We start from the raw sequence: 17,113 nt of genomic DNA, 5'->3' as shown, positions 1-17,113 counted from the left end.
TTTTTTTTTTTTTTTTTGAAAATTGAATCGTTTATAATGGCATCCAGTCGCATGTTTTACAAAATGAATTATATACCTAGGTATTTGCATTTAAAGTTGGTTCGTGAAAAGTCATAGGAAGATGAAATGAAACTAAAGCCTTACCTATTCAAATTAGTCATTCTGGATTTTAAATTCTGATTCGAATTTAGGTATATTCTTCCAATTATATTGGTTTAGTAGACATGGTTGCAGTGGTGAGAGGAAAGTGGAAGAATATTTGGTACTTATGTTTTTACTTATAGGTAATACTAAATTTTCAATACACTTGAATTAATAAAAATAGGTACCTAAAAATTTGAAAAAAAAACACATAATCTACCCATGTTTATAGGTAATGTAATTTCTAATCCTATTCCACTACCTCGTAGATGACTTATTTTTCAGCTCTCATTTTTTTTTTTTTTTTAATGTTGAATTGTTGATAATGGCTGCCATGCTGCCGCATGTTTCACAAAATAAATTATGTACCTACCTAGGTATTTGAATTTAAACTTGGTTCGTAAAAATCATAGGAAGATGATACTGAAGCCTCACCTACTCAAATTAATTTGTCATTCTGAATTTCATTCAAATCACTCATAGGTTTTAATTTGTATTCGAATTTACGTTTTTTAAATTGAACTCGTTGATATTTCTGAGTGGTAATTTGTGCATGCTCTCAATTTTCAATACACGTTTAAATGAATGAAAATACATAAAAATTGAAAAAAAAAAACGCACAATCTACCCAAATAGGTATTTATATAATATAATTTCTTATCCTATTCCACTACATCGTGGTTGACCTTAATATCCTCCCCCTCATCTCACCCATAATTAATCCACCACGATAATTAATTAGACGATTCCCTCTTAGACAACATGAGCCGAAAAAAATTTTCCAATCGCTATAGTAACGAAAACAAGTAAACAACGTACCTTTTTTTTTTCTTATAGTCTAAATCGATACCAACAGCTCCACTATTCGCGAGTCGAGTCTACTCGTACTATAACCATGAAAAGCACACGAGAAAACAAAACGAGAGAAAAAAATTTCAAAAAATGCTTAACAATACGAATGAAAGACGTTGATTAAAAAAAAAAAAAACAAGGTAACAAAGAATTTCGTTTTTAAAAAAAGGTAAGTAGGTAGGTATAGAGTAAACTAGTAAAAAAGGTATTGAAAATCGGTATAACGCACGTAGCTTGAGGGACGCGAATAACAGTCGACCAATAAAGAGTTACTGCTTTTGAATTAAGTTTTACAAAACTCGGATAACATTTAGAGCTTTATAAATAGGACTACGCTTGCGTTCAACGATGCCAATAGTGTTAAAAACCTTTACTCTGTGTGAACGGGTCATCGGTATGGTTAATTATACTGGTGGGTGGATTGATGGGTGTTTTTTTATTATTATTTTTTATTTTCAATGACGATGCGAAGGGTGGAGATGGAGAAGCAGGGTGGATTTAATGTTGTGGTGGTGTTTGTTTCATTGTTGGATTAGGTGGAAGGGTGGAAAAGGTAGGAGGATTTGTGTCGGAGGAATTATAAATTTTTTTTTCGAATTAGGGCAAATGGTTTTTTTTTCAAAGAGGAGAGAGTTTGTTGATTTGTGTTTGATCAGAAGATGAAATACACACGTACGATGGTTTGAATTGAAATTTACTCGAAGGAATGTTAGGTGACCTAATTTTTTCCTAGTGCGTCGAGTTGTCTTTTTTTTTAAATCAGCGATGGAATGCTGATGTTTTTGTAAATTTTAAAATGATTTCAAAGTCCCCTATTTTTTTTAGCCAATTCTGTTGTCTATAGATTTGAAATTTTTCAATTCGAGTAGGTACCATCTTTTTGAACTAAGCCATTTTTCCCTCTAAAACGAGCATAAGGGTTGGAGTATTAAAACCGCGAGTGATATTTTTTTTTTAATAAAAAATTTTTTTTGAGGACTCATAATCTCCTCTCTAGGGACACCTTTGGTTCAGAAATTTTTTCTTGATGATTTCTATCTAAAAATGAAAGTTTCTGCTGACTTTGAACAGAATCCTTGGGCATTTTTAAAATTAAATGGACGTCATTATCACTTCTACCTGCATCAATAAGGTGTTTCCTCGAATTGTCTCCATTTACTTAAATAATTATCATTACAAATATGTTCGCGGTGCTTATTTTTGCCTTGCATTATAGGTACCTAGACCTACTGATAAGCTTTAAAGCTTTGTAGTGATAGTTAGATACCTACTTACTCAAGTCCATGTTATTCACAAATTGATTTTCTGTTCAGCTCAAAATTTAAATTTTAAAAAACTCATCATTCAAATTTTAAGAGTTTGATCTAAAAAGTGAACAAATTTTTTAAAAACATTGGTTTTTTTACCCCTTGAAATACGAATTTTTAAACGCTATTGCCCTGACTTTTTGCAGAAACATTAAATTATTCAAACTTCCATATTTTAAAAGGAAAAATGACTAATTTTATATAAGCCATACCTAATACGAAATATACCAAATGGTAAAATCGTCGCTTCATCTTTTATTACCTATTTCACTTTAATTAAAAACTCGTCATTTTATTCGGCAAAATTGGTATATTTTAGGTGTTTAAAAATGTGAACTTACCCCTCAATACGTTTGCAGCCAATTTTTCTTGGCATGTTTTTATTTTTTTGTCACATACCTAGTTATTCTTAATTTAATGAACTTCAGCTGATATGATTCCCAATGATAAGTTAATATTTTTCTATTAGAAATTTGATATGTGTTTCGTTTTGATACACCTATGTATAGGTACTTTAAAAATTAATCAAGACCAAATTTTCTCATATGTGACCCGCTCTGACAAAACCGACCGTTTCGACAAAAAAAAGTGTCCAAAATAATGATGTTTAAAATGAGTTTTAAGGGTTGAAAGATCGGATTTTTGAGAAAAAAACATTTTTTGAAATTTTGTCGAAATGGTCGGTTTTGTCAGAGCGGGTCACATATATGTATTTCGTCCAACTGTCATCTAAAATGGAAAAAATAGAGAAAAAACGGTAGGTAGAGGTACCTACGTGATATTTAAAACAAAAAAAAAGAACAATAAATATCTTATAATATACTCGTACGAATTATTTAATATGTAGGTATTACAGTCTTAAATCTCTCAAAACTTTTGAGTAAAAACTTGCCTAAAATTTTCTTTTTCTCAACAAATTTTAACAATTTTTAATTATTGTTTCAAGTTTGTTTATTATAATATGTAGGTATGACATATGAAATAATCTGGCTTAAAAAAAAAAAACAACACACACTAGGTAAATGCAAATTTATAAATACCTTTGTATAGTGCTTTAATTTTAAATTAGTGAATTTATTAATTTTCTAATTCAATTCACATTTTAATCAATTTGTACCCATAAATCATTTTTCAAATTCAATGTTTGATCATTGGATACCTATCTAATTTTAAGATTGTTAATGAATGATAACTGGTTGTACTTTTTTTTTCAAGTTAATTATAATTAAGTACCTCTACCTACCTACCCACCTATAATCATATTTTTAGATACACGTCTTTCACACAAACCTACATTACTGATACGAAGGTACTCAGGCAGTTAAATAGGTACCTTACCTACACCTACTTACACGCTATACAGGGTGTGGACACTGTGGACAGAAATATCGTGAACCTCTAAAAAAGTTTTCTGCTAAATATTTCGGTTGGTCACAGTGAATGATAAATAATGATAGCATATGATTGGTTGTTGGACTGAGATGATTACTTTCCACCAACCATTTTTAATTAAAAACTTTCTCTGGGGTTCACGATATTTTTGCGCACCCTGTATGTACACATGTAAATCATCTACGTTTTTGGCTTCTGATAGGTAGGTAATTAATCATTACGAGAAAATAAATTCATAAGTAATACAGTTTTGTTGAAACAATGTTCATTGTCACAGTTCAATTGTATAAATAGATTTTAAAATATGTAAAGCTTATCAATAAAATTTCAACATTTTATCAATTTTTTTCATCCAATCAGATCCACCTACCTACATAGATTTGTAAAAATGAACGTTCCGCATTTATTTCAATCTATAGCAGACAGTTCATCTTTGATAGACAAGATGCATTCGTAAAAATTTATTCATCTTTTATAATTTTATGATCAGGTAAGTATAGGTAAAATAAAGTGCTCAAATGCGACCACTTTCAGTTTTTTCTTAAGGTGAGGAGGGTCATTCCATGTCAAATTGCCGAGCCTTTTGTATGTACTTGTGGATAGTAATTTTTAAAAAAATTTTTATACCTCGACGGGAGATGACAAATGACGCAGACAGCAATGCTCAAAGTGAATTTGAAGAAGAGATAGGATGCCCATTGCCCAATGCCCATTGTAAGAGGTTAACTTGGAAACAACGAATGGTACACTTTTGGAACTTTTACCATTTTGTGGGTCTGCTGAAGAGTTTTTTGAAGATGTGACGAAAATTAGCGTTGCCACGTTCCAAAAAAGTTGAAAAATGATATTTCTTCATAATGCACAATTGCACATGCTCAAAAATTCCAAAAAAAATATTATATACTTAATTACTTATGTGGGTACCTGAAGACTCAAACACAACTTTTCAATGCTGATTAACATAGGTACCAAAAAAGTAGGATGGTGTTTTTTCATGTTAGTGATGCAGGTACCCATTTTAAAAAATGTTTTATTGATAAGTACATCACGATATTTTTTCGAGAGGTAGGCCAACGATGCATAGATACCTTAAAAATCGCCTGAAAAGTAGGTAAGTACCAATTATTTTTTATATCATTAACTTTACACTTTGTGGCAAACTAAAAACTGTAAAAAAAAGTTGGAATATTGGAAAAAATTTTTCCATCTAGCATATTATTGATTGGAAACAAAAACTAAAAGTAAGAAACATTTTTGAGGTACAATTTCTTTTAGCCTAAATTTAAATTTTTTCTACATTTTTGGCTGTTTTTACACATTTTGTTTGGTATTCAAAGAATGGGAATAGGATGAATAGAACAAAATTGTATTTTCTATCTTTGGAATTTTTTAAATCCAGTACCTATATGAAAAAAGTAAAAACGTCATCCCAATTTGTGAACACGGTTACATAAAAAGTTGCACTGATGGACTGGAAACAGTAGAAACCAGGTAAGAGATAAAGATTATAAAATTATCTAGTTACGCTGGAAAAGAAACACACAAACTAGGTGTGGGTATATTAATATGTACATACCAGAATCAGCAATAAAATCAGAGAGGATAATATTTGTGAGATTGGAGGTCAAGCCAAAACCAATTCTGATAATTCAAGTTTATGTGCCAACAGTAGAAAGCAGTACAGCAGAAATCAACAACTTCTACAATGACCTAGAAGTAATGAGCTGCTCGAAAAACAACGATGTTATGTTTTTGTTTTTGATAGAGACTTCAATGCCAAAGTCGGGAACAATCATGGCAGCCAAGTTGTGGGGAGGTACGCACTTGAAGAGCAGAAAGAAAGAGGTGAAATGCTTGTAGAGTTTGCAGAAAGACACGGTCTAATAATATGCAATACCTGATTCAAACAGCATGCAAGAAGGTTATACTTATACACTTGGGTGAGTCCTGGAGATCCAGTCAGAAACCAGATAGGTAGACTACATACTTGTAAAAGCAGGGCCAGACCCATAGAACACATGGTCTACTAAGATATCCCATTTTAACCCCCTGATTTTGGGCTCCTCAATTAATCAGCCAAATTTTTTTCTCTCCTTTCTTAAAGTGCAGGACACTGAGCATAAAAATTCATTCAGAAATTTTTTAAGCGGCCCAGTTTTTACCTCATCAGCCCAAATAAGTCGCGGCCCACCGAGATTTTCTTGGTAACTCGGTGGGTGGGTCTGGGGTCTGGGCCTGTGTAAAAGAAAGATTCAAGAACACAGTGAAGAACTGAGTCATATATACATCCTGGTGCTGACTACCATAAACTATCGGCTACAAAATGTCAGATAGTTATGAAGAGCAAAGAACAATACCAACAACTTGACATTGCAAAAATCAAATCAAAGCACATGCAAAAGAAATTCCAAGAAGAACTGGAAAAACAAAAGGAAGACAAGTTGGAAGAAGAACAAGCCCTATCAAAGAAAAAAATACGAATACGTATACTTACTCATACGCATACATATGCCGATTTTTGGACTAATCGTGCGTTTATGCATACGGATACGAGTACCTTTATGAATACGTAAACGCATAATTATTCCAAAAATCAGCGTACGTATGTGTATACGTATCCACACTTTTTTCTTTGATAGGGAGGTAAGGAGTCTCTTGATTATCTGACCTAATTGGGGGGAGGGGGGTAAGGTGGGTGGGATGCCAAAAAAGTCGGATAATCCAAAATGAAAGTTTTTTTGTGTAGAAACAAAGCCCATAAGCTTGAGCAGACAATTTTTCATCCAGAAAATCAAGTTTTGGCTCAAAATAGGAACAATGAATTGAAAAAACCACGAATAAACAAAAATAATATACTTTTGTACATGGCTGAAAATTAAATACAGACTCAAATTATAATTTTTTAAGGTAAATTGAGTTGATTTCAAGGAAAATGATACCGTTAGAATACAAAACGTCGCATACCTACTGCATATTTTTACACATTCCAAAATCAAAAATTAGGGTGATTATTTAAAATTTTGGATTATCCAAATCCAACCTTGTTGGGTCGGATAATGCGAAATGGAAATCGGATAAATTTGTACTGGATAACCTGAAAGTCGGATAATTCGGAGACGGATAATTGAGAGCCTCCTGTATCAAAGAAAAGTGGCAAGAATGGAAGCGAAAGATTACAACAGCAGCAGAAAAGTCTATTCCACTCAAAGAAAAAAGAAAACACAATTGGATTCGGGTGGAGCACGAAGCATGGTGCGCCAATTTTTGTACATAAGAGACCGCTTGAAATTTAACTTTTTTAGTTTTTTTCTTATAAAAACGTTTTAATTTTTTCTACTAATTTTTGAAACATGTAAATTTCGAACAAATTTTGCCTAGAAATTATTTTTTTTCTTTAAATAATGTAAAATTACAAGTGGTCTCCTGCTTGAGTCCCACTTGCCTTATCAGCGTGCTCGGCCTGAATCTGATGGAAGAACGAAGAAAAGATAACAGATCAAGTAGTAGTGAATACATAGGAGATAGGACTAAATAACGAGATCATGGGAATGTGTAGAATGGTATGGGGAGAAGTGTTGAGAAAGAGAAACAGAAGAACTGGAGAAAAGACACAACTCTAGAGAAATGCATACCAAAGTGAAGCAGATGATGGCCACCAGGCCCGGACCCACCCACCAAGTTACTGAGAAAATCTCAGTGGGCCGCAACATATTTGGGTGGATGAGGTAAAAACTGGGCTGATTGAAAAATTTCTGAATGAATTTTTATGCTCAGTGTCTTGCACTTTAAAAAATAGGAGAAAAAAATTTGGCCAATTAATTGAAGAGCCCAAAATCACAGGGCCGCTAAAATGGGATATCTCGGTGGGCCACGTGCTTTTGGGTCCGGCCCTGATGGCCACCCACTGGTGGGTTTCAGAACATTGGAAAATGAGTGGTTCTCAGTTTGGTTCCCAAAAGCCAAATGGTACCTAGACTGGCTAGATCTACCTATCAAATTATTGTTCCAAAATGGTTCTCCATTCTTAAATGGTCCCTTTGAGGTTTTGCTGGTGGCCTTGGTGGTTTTCCACTAATCAAAAAACGGTTCTAAATGGTTCTACTTAGTTGCAAAAATACTTGTAGGTACACGTACACCTACTAAAAAATTTTCCCTTTTGTTTTGTATTGCCTAAAAAACATTAATTATTATTTCAATTTGGTAAAAAAAAAAAGGAGTTTCAACAGTACCGGTGCCAGGATTTTTTCTTGGAGGGGATAATTGGGTCCAAACCAGAAAATTTTGCCAACTCACTATTTTGTGGGAGGGGGGAGGAAAAAATCAAGCTTCTCGGAGACAAGAAGTCAAAGTGCCCTAATTAACACAAGTCTGCAAATTATTAACGGTTGTCTGACGCATTCCGTTCACGGATATTATTAGAGCTGTATCATCAGTAAAGGTAGCAGTAGTATGTATGTAGTTTCATTGGTAGTAGGTACATTGTTGCTGAATGGATGATATGATATGAATGAAGACAAATAATTTTCAATTTCATCTCCAAAAGGCTGTTTTATGAGTCCACACACTGGTGAAAGTCCTAAAAGATTAACATTTGTAGTTTTCAGGTTAACCTCGCTCCAACTTTTCAGCATCATTATTTTCCTCAAAACTTTGAGTACCCATATCTCCTCTGAAAATGCACTTTTAGAACTGCGATTTGCGCTATTCGTTAGGTACCTACTACCTAGTACCTACCTCTCATCGAGGTCTAACCGCATAAAAAATATTTTAAAAATCGTCTACCCCACGTGCAAAAAGCTGGGTGATTTGACATAGTGATGAACTGATGACCCCTTACTGCATGGTTTCAATAGGTAGGACTGGTAGGTATTTCAATTTTCAATCAAGTGGGAATAAACTGATTTTTCAAAAATATGGTATTCTAAAATCAACTCACCATCAAAGCAATCTTCGAAGACATCTTCACGGATGCATCATTGTGAAATTCAGGTTCTCCAATCACGAATTAGAAATTCCATTAAAAACAAAACGAGTTTTATGAAACACAGCACGCAAAAAAAAATCAAAACACAAATCCGAACCGATTCATTAGTCACCGAAACGTCGTCGTACGAGATGAATGAAAATTAACGACACGTTTAAGATAATATAAAATAATGCCGTAGTAGAGTCGTATAGCAAAATAAAATAAACAAATCTAGTTGGTAGTTAAAAAGTCACGGTGATAAAATCGGCTAACTAAGGGTGAAATGCGAACACTTCTGGTCTGGTATTTACGTCATCGTTATAAACTATCGTCTTCGCCACACATCATTACAACGTTAATAATTTCATAATTTAAGTATCGGTGTAGTAATTAACAAAACAAAGGCATAATCAGTATAAGTATGCTAAAAAGCATTCGACAACATGAACTTGATTTTCTATATACGAGTATAATTTCAAAACACGAGAGAACCTATGCATTTATGTAGATAGGTATCTTTAGGACTTTGAGTGATATTTGGCAACACCAACGTCAAGGAAAATGAGAACACGTAGAATACAGGGTTTTTTGAACCAATCGCAAAAAGGGTCAACGGCTCGGATTGTTGATTAAAATTGAACTTGAACGAGGAAAATGTAGTCTTGAATGAAGATTCACCATCCATCCGTACGTGGAAATCTAGTGTAACCATGGAATTGGTACGAGTAAGTAAATCGATGATGTCTCATAAAAGGTCAGTGAACATGCGCCTATGTCTTATAGTTAGTTTAATCGCCTTACATATTTAAATTATGTTTAGCCTCGTATCGAACGCAACGCAATACAACCGACAACAGTCAACGTGCCGAATGAGGGCAATTGTTTTAATTTTAAGGTAAGGTATATCCGACTCGCAGAGCGAAGAGTTAAAGGTGAACTCTTTTTCATTCAAGAAATTCGATAAACGAACTGTGCCATGTTCTGTATGGTTTTGGTTTTTTTTTCTCGTCACAAAATTCAAGTTACCTGAGCGTGAAAATACCCGAATATACAATCTTTCAAAACGCATGCACTATAGAGAGAGAAAAAAAAGATTACATCGAAAGTGAATAATTTTCTATACACAATAGACCCTATTACTCATACCTACTCTGGTACTCGTACTCGTACATATTGTTGTTAAAAAGACGATAGACATACGAAATGAAAAGGGGTCGATGAACTGCATGCTTCAATATGTAGGCCCTGCCTGTGTATTGTGTATTTAGCATACCTGCTTGCGCTTGAACGAATAAGGGTAGAACGTTTTTTTGTTTGAAATAATACGCGTCATTTTGAACCACGAACACCCCTCTTTTTATATCAAGAAGTCTGTTAGGTTGTCTGCCTACTCTAGATAGTGAAAGGAAACGACGTAGTATGAGAAGTAACGATGAAATCTGTTCATACTCGTAGAATCCAAGTTGTTTACAAATTTTTTGCGAAGGGTTTTTGCTAGAATCAGCTTTGAAATTTTTTTTTTGAAACTTTTCGAATATTTTTGATGAGAAAACAGGTTCAGGTCTAGGTAAGCATTTATTTGCACCAAAACAAAAAAAAAATCATAATAAGTATTAATAAATGCTAAGGTTAGTAAATGGAAAATTGAAAACTTGTGTCTATCTCTACAGATTATAAGAGCATCCTTAAAGGACAACCAAACCGCATTTGTGAGCACTGTTTGACGAATTTAGAGGCATAATTTTTCAAGATCCAGGACGATTTTTTTTTTTCAATTAATTGTAACTAGAAGAAAAGTAGGTACATATTTAAAAATTCAGATCAGCACTTGCAGGAACAGGAACAGATTTCGAAAAATTATTATCTCCAGATTAATGATAGGATTCATAGTCCGGCATATGACAATAGGAGTAATTGCACCCCCCCCCCCGCCGATCCTCCGGGGCAACATTTTTCTTAAAGGGGACATCCTAAGGAACATTTTAATGCAAAGTTGCCAAAAAAAAAGTTGGCCTTACTTACAAAATGGCGGCCATTTTGATCGACAGGTCAGCCGAAATCGCAGATTTTGCGTTTTAACATAGGACTTGAATAAACTTGTTCAAACTTTACAAAGGTAGATCAAAAGATCATGCAAAAATTTATCACCTGTCCAAATTTCAAGTGCTAAAGTGCGTTTTTCGATTTTTGGTGAATTTTTGAAAATCGAATTTAGGCCAAAAATGAGGGAAAAAATCAAAATTTTACCAAATTGACCAAGAAAGCTGAAATTTGGGATATACCCTATTTTCGACATACCAAATCGATTGGAAACGGTTTCAACCCGTTCTGAGCAGTTCTGGAGCCTCCAGCAGATTTTTGAACCTCGAAATTCCCACAAAATTCCATCAAATTGGAGTTGTAAAGCTAAAATTCATTCTAAAAACTAGTTTCAATACGCTACGAAGTACTGCAGGTGAATTTCAAGTTGTTTTGGAGCCTCCAGCGACTTTTTGAAAATTCCTGAAACCTCCATCAGATTTTTGAATCTTTTAAATTTTCACAAAATTTTATCAAATGGAGATGGAAAGCTGAAATTTACTCTACACTCCAATTTTAACACCCTCGGAAGACGAATATAGGTGGGTTCAAGTAATTTTAGGGCCACCAGCGACTTTTTTTGAAAATTACTGGAGCCTCTAGCAGATTTTTGGAACTTTAAACGTTCACAAAATTTCATCAAATGGAGATGGAAAGCTGAAATTTACTCCACACTTCCATTTTAACACCCTCTGAAGACGATTTCAGGTGGGTTCAAGTCATTTTAGGGCCTCCAGCGACTTTTATGAAAATTACTGGAGCCTCCAGTAGATTTTTGAAACTTGAAATTTCCCCAACATTAATTTATCAAATGGAGTTTGCAAGCTGAAATTTATTTCGCAGACTACATGGTGGTTTCAAATGGTTTTGAAGCTTCCAGCTACTTTTAGGAAATTTCAATTTTGCAAAAAAACGTCATACAACCTTTCAAAAAGTTGCTGGAGGCTCCAAAAAGACTTGAAATTCACCAGCAGTCAACTTCGTAGCGTATTGCAATTAGTGTGCAGAATGAATTTCGACTCTCCATCTTGGTTTGATAACATTTTGGGGAAATTTCAAGTTTCAAAAATCTACTGGAGACTCCAGTAATTTTCAAAAAAGTCGTTGAAGGCTCTAAAATGACTTGAAATCCACCAGAAGTCGTTTTCAGAGGGTATTAAAATTGGAGTGTAGAGTAAATGTCAGCTTTCCATCTCTATTTTGATGAAATTTTGTGAAAATTTAAAATTTTAAAAATCTGCTGGAGGCTTCAGGAATTTTCAAAAAGTCGCTGGAGCCTCCAAAACGGCTTGAAATTCACCTGCAGTACTTCGTAGCGTATTGAAATTAGTTTTTAGAATGAATTTTAGCTTTACAACTCCAATTTGATGGAATTTTGTGGGAATTTCGAGTTTCAAAAATATGCTGGAGGCTCCAGAACTGCTCAAAACGGGTTGAAACCGTTTCCAATCGACTTGGCATGTCGAAAATAGAGTATATCTCAAATTTCAGCTTCCTTGGTCAATTTGGTAAAATTTTGATTTTTTCCCTCATTTTTGACCTGATTTTCAAAAATTCACCAAAAATCGAAAAACGCACTTTGGCACTTGAAATTTTGTCAGGTGATGAATTTTTGCATGATCTTTCGATCTACCTTTGTAAAGTTTGAAAAAGTTCGTGCAAGTCCTATATATTAAAATGCAAAATCTGCGATTTCGGCTGACCTGTCAATCATAATGGCCGCCATTTTGTAAGTAAGGCCAACTTTTTTTTGGCAACTTTGCATTAAAATGTTCCTTAGGATGTTCCCTTTAAGAAAAATGTTGTCCCGGAGGATCGCCGCGGCGTGGGGGGGGATGCAATTACTCCTATTGTCATATGCCGGACTATCAGGAATATGAATATTCTGACTTCTGAGTATCTACGACTGGTTAAAATTTTATTCTGACTGTACATTCAGAAATCAGCTGAAAGATTGCAGGATGGCCCAAACTCGTCACTAATAAATCTGAAGATCGAAAAATGGAATGCAATTCCAAAAATCAGATTTTCGCTTTGTTTGGGTCGAATTTCAATATTTTTTATAAAACAAATTATGTTTCGGAATTTTAAAAATGAAATTTTTCCTGAAATAACGACAAAAATCGAGTCAAATAGGCTTTTAACCAAGAAGTTGCTTTTTAAAATGATTCAACCTGTGTTAAAATAATTATTTAAAATTACTTTTAAAAATCTTTCACATTGTTACGAAAGTGTTTGTAAACATATTGTATCAAAATTTGCATCAAAAATTGATGCTGCAAAACAGATTTTTTTGGAAAAAAAAATTAAAAATTAAAAAAACATAGGTATATCTAAAATATAAATTTTGAAAAAAAAAACAAAACAAAAACCAACAAATGTTTTTTATCCTTTTAAAACATGGTTTCAAACTCATGAATTTTCAAGTGTTTCGTTGGAGATTTAATAATCACAATCACACTAAGAGACGAAAAAATAATTATAAACATTTCAATTTCAGTTTTACGGTAATTTTTTCCTCTTTTTTTGATTATTCGATTTGAAATGAAGCTTAGAAAATTTGGTTTTCTCTTTCAGCCCTTCAAGTATCTGTCAAAACTTTTATAATTTATGCAAAAAAACGAAGTAAGTTGACACAATTCATCTACCGAAGTAGTTTAATACCTATTTTGTACGATTCTTTTTTTTTTTTTTTAAATAAATAAATAAAAATAAAATAAACTGGCAGAAAGATTTTTTACTAATAAAAAAAATACGTTTCGAGCAAAAAAGAACTTTTAAACATTTTTTTTTTCGCTTTAGGTAAACAAAAATTCTCAGTGTTATTTGTCAATGAAATTCTTGCTTAAAATCAACCGGAAAATTATTACCATGATAATTGGGTTAGAATTTTAGAAATTGTTCCAAATTGCTATAATTATATCTGAAATGTAGCAAATTCTCAAAAAAATATATTATGTACTTCGAAATTCGTTTTTTTTTTTTTTTTTTTTTTATATTATATTAATTCTATTTTTTAAACGGTCACAACTTCACAAGGTATTACATGCATAAGTGACTTGATATCAGTAAATATACATCTTAAATTAAATCATTGTAGTTAATATCTCGAATAAATTTAAGTGGATCAAAATAATTATTTTCTAAAAAAGGATTGCAATTGATGGAAAATATCAAAATTGTTTTAAATTCAGAAAATCGTCAGAAATCACGAAACAAAAGAATATCTAACTAGAAATATCATCAAAATTGTGCAAAATTACTAAACTAAAAAATAGTTTTGTATTTTGAAAACAGCTCGAATGTCTTGAATTTAAAAAAACTTGGCTACTTTGAGCCTTTGAAATGAATTAATGCACAAAAAATACTGACACAACTTTGTTGGAAGTGTTTAAAAATAAAATCTTGTATAACTAATTACGAAAACCTTGATGAAATATCTTCAAAATCGTATGGAATTGTTCCAAGACTAAAAAAATAAATAAATAAAAAATAAAGGTAAAGATTTTTAATAAATCTTGATTTAAAAAAAAAAAAAAAAAAAAAGTAGGTATATAAAATGTTTACATTTCTCACATTTCATAGTGCAAGTTTTTTCATTTCTTGAAACTTTTTTTAAAACAATTCCTTTCCTTGATTCTTAAAAATGTTTCAACTGCTTTGCACAATCTCGTAAGTATTTTTATGAATAAGTAGGTATATTTTTACTTAGATCAAATGCTAGCTTTCATTATTAGAGAAACAATTTTTTTTTTTTTTTTTTTAGCAATTTTCAAGACTTCCATGAGCATTTTGATTTAATTTGAAGCGAAAAGGTGGACAGATTCAGATCTTTGACCTTTTTGTACGAAAGGTGAGTATTGTATTTTACTTATTTTCATAATTTTAAATTGAAGTTCTACACCTACCTACTTATCAGTTATTCTGTGCCCAAAAGGATACATATGCTAGAGGTAGAGGTACCTAAGTAGATGCAAATAGGCACTAATTTTTTTTCAAAATCACTGAAAATGCAACTTTTTTATTAAAACAGCTAACCCCGATTTGGTTTGGTCTTATGGTCTGAAGGACACAGAGAATTTAAAAAATATATTTTTGTATCTACCTGGTTGATTTTATTTGAGATCTAAATTAAAATAAAAACTTATGGAATGAAATTCTAAGTACAAAACTTCAATTTGAACTTCGAAATCATTCTAAAATTTCGATCGATCGAAGCGAACAAACCAAAATAACCTGATTATTAGCAACATTTCCACTTTTCAGGTACGTTTCCCTATGGATAAATGTGACTACACACGTGTCTGGTAATGTACCGCAGTTTCACCTAATTTCTTCAACGCCCGGCTAGCTCAGTCGGTAGAGCATGAGACTCTTAATCTCAGGGTCGTGGGTTCGAGCCCCACGTTGGGCGATTATTTTTATCGAGATATTTTTCATTTTTTTGAAGAGAATTTTGATTTTTTTTTTCAATGATTTGAGAAGTGTTTTTGTCACACGAATTTATTTTTTATATTTTTATTGAATTTTCTTAATTGAAATGAGTGATTCAAATTTTAAAAAAAATCAAATTTCTATTTTATTTATTTTTTGTTCTGATAATATGCTAAGTATTTTTTTATTGTATGTAATTCATGAAAATTCTCATCATCGCAAAAACATTTTTTTTAAAAGGAAGGTACTTCAATTTTCCCATCTCAGGATTTATAGATCTCTAGAAGCAGACGAAAAAAATATGAAAAATTATGATTTAAAACATGACAAAATTTCTGGTATTTTTATTTTCAATGAAAAATAAAACCATCATGCTTCGATTGAAAACTGATTGAAAGTAAAAAATTATTGAATGAAACTTATTTTACAACAAAATTGAGTAGGTCTAGGTTTACATAATTATTTTATTCCTGCTGATGAGTCAAATAATTAATCATGAGCTATTTTATTTATTGCAGTGAAAAAAACGTTCACAAGAAGTACCTACAAATACATACTAGATAAGCCTACTCAGAAGAGTCAATTTTTCTCAGTTGAAGTGTAGAATACTTGAAAATATATTTTTATTGATGATTTATTTTCGTTTCCAGACGTACGTTGAAATTCAAATCGAAATATTCGACCATTCTGAAACACAGCAATGGTAACTTTCATTGCTCCAGGCTGAAGAAGTGTGAAAAACAGCCTTCATATCGAATGCGATGGTGGTGTAATGGTCAGCATAGTTGCCTTCCAAGCAGTTGATCCGGGTTCGATTCCCGGCCATCGCATCTAATATTTTTTGCATTTTTTTTTACAATATTTTATATTTTATTTTTATAGTATAACAAATGTTTAATTTATTTCACGATGCATATTTTATTTTTATGCGAAAAAATTGAATGAAAAGTAGCATGATTTTGTTTTAAAACTGAATCAGAATCACTAATGAGAAGTGATAATAAAGAATATTTTTCAAGTTAAATTTATAACCTACATTGAAAAATTAATTCACCATATTATTCTCAAGTTAAAATACTTATTAAAAGTGAAATAAAACTAAAGCAGGTACTTTTACGATGAATTATTTTCTTGTTTTATTTTTATCGATTATAAATTGTGCACAAATCTTGCCACGTGGTAAAGCAAAGCATTATTTTCGTGTTCAAAAAATTATTGCAAAGAATGAAATAACGTTAGTGAATATATTGAACAATTTAATGGGCCTAATTATTTTGCAAAAATATATTTCTGAAAATTATTAGCCTGCAAAGATGAATTTATTGATGTGCTACCTCAATTAATTCTTATTCAATGAATAAGGAATACTTTAGAAATAAAATACTTGAATGAATTACAAGCGTACGAGTTCAGAATTTCATTTTACATTTTATTTCCAATGTTTTCAAATTTTATTTCAATAACAAATTAGTAAATATTTTGTACTTGGTCTCAACTTTTGATTACTGAATTTAAACACTTCACCTGCACAACTTTGAAATAAATATTCAACAATCAGAAACTGATTCTGATTTCCAAATATGTAAATTGAACTTCAAATTTAAATATTTAAAAAACAAAAAATAATCACTCTGTTGTTTGAGTTTAATGAGTTTTATTTTTATTGAAAAATTATTACCAGTATATCCTTATAAAATAAAATGTTTGTAAAATGATTGTAAGCAAAAAAAAATGAAAAAAAATTTGGAGGCGCCGGGTATCGATCCCGGTACCTCTCGCATGCTAAGCGAGCGCTCTACCATGTGAGCTACGCCCCCAGATGAGAATTAGAGGTACTTTTTCGCATACTTTATTGAACATCTTACACTACACGTGAATGATTCCAACCGGTTGCTGTTCATTTCTGACCGATTTCGATGATATTTTCAGACCTTCCACGAAT

General features: G+C 32.2%; 1 protein-coding gene and 3 non-coding genes across 7 annotated transcripts in view; 2 read left to right on the top strand and 2 right to left on the bottom strand.

Annotated features, from left to right (window-relative positions):
* LOC135846637 (BTB/POZ domain-containing protein 2-like) overlaps positions 1-8,716 on the bottom strand; it is a 136,954-nt gene extending 128,238 nt beyond the window's left edge. For 2 of the 4 annotated variants that reach the window (XM_065365843.1, XM_065365842.1), the window contains exon 1: positions 961-1,281. The gene's annotated coding sequence lies outside the window, so the exon portion shown is untranslated. Of the gene's footprint in view, positions 1-960; positions 1,282-8,628 lie in introns of those variants that run through there. The other 2 variants (XM_065365850.1, XM_065365845.1) reach the window with 2 other exon arrangements.
* Positions 8,717-15,078: 6,362 nt separating this feature from the next.
* TRNAK-CUU (transfer RNA lysine (anticodon CUU)) lies at positions 15,079-15,151 on the top strand. Its single transcript has one exon. It is a non-coding gene; the product is annotated as a tRNA-Lys (tRNA).
* A 778-nt stretch (positions 15,152-15,929) lies between these two features.
* On the top strand, positions 15,930-16,001 carry TRNAG-UCC (transfer RNA glycine (anticodon UCC)). The gene has a single exon. It is a non-coding gene; the product is annotated as a tRNA-Gly (tRNA).
* Positions 16,002-16,915: 914 nt separating this feature from the next.
* TRNAA-AGC (transfer RNA alanine (anticodon AGC)) lies at positions 16,916-16,988 on the bottom strand. The gene has a single exon. It is a non-coding gene; the product is annotated as a tRNA-Ala (tRNA).
* Positions 16,989-17,113: the final 125 nt, after the last annotated feature.

This window comes from Planococcus citri, chromosome 5, assembly GCF_950023065.1.
Source record: "Planococcus citri chromosome 5, ihPlaCitr1.1, whole genome shotgun sequence".
Lineage (NCBI taxonomy): Eukaryota > Metazoa > Arthropoda > Insecta > Hemiptera > Pseudococcidae > Planococcus > Planococcus citri.
Note: the sequence above shows the minus strand (reverse complement) of the source record. Positions and strands in the feature narration are given on the sequence as shown.